This window comes from Crocodylus porosus, unplaced genomic scaffold (genome assembly GCF_001723895.1).
Source record: "Crocodylus porosus isolate Cpor-Errol unplaced genomic scaffold, CroPor_comp1, whole genome shotgun sequence".
Taxonomy (NCBI): domain Eukaryota; kingdom Metazoa; phylum Chordata; order Crocodylia; family Crocodylidae; genus Crocodylus; species Crocodylus porosus.
Window position 1 is genome coordinate 21,849,648 of NW_017728948.1, and position 1,260 is coordinate 21,850,907.

Below are 1,260 nucleotides of genomic sequence, written 5' to 3' on the forward strand. Positions count from 1 at the left end.
GGCCAGCCATACCTTGTCATGCATCCAAAGATGCATCTCAAGCCGGTCCAGAGGGGTGATATTCCCCCTCTATGTGACTTTGGTCAGGCCGCAGTTGGAGTACTATGTCCAGTACTGGGCGCCGCACTTCAAAAGGGATGTAGCCAGCCTGGAGAGGGTGCAGAGGAGGGCCACCTGCTTGGTGAGAGAGCAGCAGGACAGGCACTATGAGGAGAGACTGAGGGGCGTGAACCTGTTCAGCCTCAGCAAGAGGAGGCTGAGGGGGGGACCTGGTGGCTGCCTACAAACTCATCAGGGGAGATCAACAGCAAGTAGGTAGAGCCCTTTTTCCCCCAGCACCACCTGGGGTGACGAGGAACAATGGCAATAAACTAATGGAGAACAGGTTTATGTTAGAGATCAGAAGGCAATATTTTACAATTAGGGTGGCCAAAATCTGGAACCAACTTCCCAGGGAAGTGGTCCTCACCCCTACCTTGGGTAAATTCAAGAGAAGGTTGGATGATCACCTGTCTGGGGTCTTGTGAACCCAGCATTCATTCCTGCCTGTGGAAGGGGGTCAGGCTAGATAATCTGTTCAGGTCCTTCCTGACCCTAGCTACTATGAAACTATTGAACATTGGGCATGTGTACATGAGATGCTTACTGCAGAGTAGACTAATTAGCTCTGCAGTAAATGTCCTGTGTCTGCACGTACAGGGATATTAGTTTGGAGTAAACTAATAAACTCTACAGCAGGGTAGTACTTGTAAATAGGATTACTAATACAGGCATACCTCGGAGATGTTGCGGGTTCGGTTCCAGACCACCGCAATAAAGCGAATATCACCATAAAGCGAGTCACACGAATTTTTTGGTTTCCCAGTGCATATAAAAGTTATGTTTACACTATACTGTAGTCTATTAAGTGTGCAATAGCATTATGTCTAAAAAAAATGTACATACCTTAATTGTAAAGTGAGCAAATGCTGTTAGAAAAATGGCGCCGATAGACTTGCTCGATGCAGGGTTGCCACAAACCTTCAATTTGTAAAAAATGCAATATCTGCAAAGCGCAATAAAGTGAAGCGCAATAAAACGAGGTATGCCTGTAAATACTAGTACTACCCTGCTGCAGAGTTTTTATTACTCTGCAGAATGTCATGTGTAGACGCCAACATAACTGGCTGGGACACAAGGATGTTATAGTGTGGGGGCTGTCACTGGCTAGCCCTCCATTGGAGCACCCTTGTGCCCTAGCTAGGCCCCCTACTTTACATT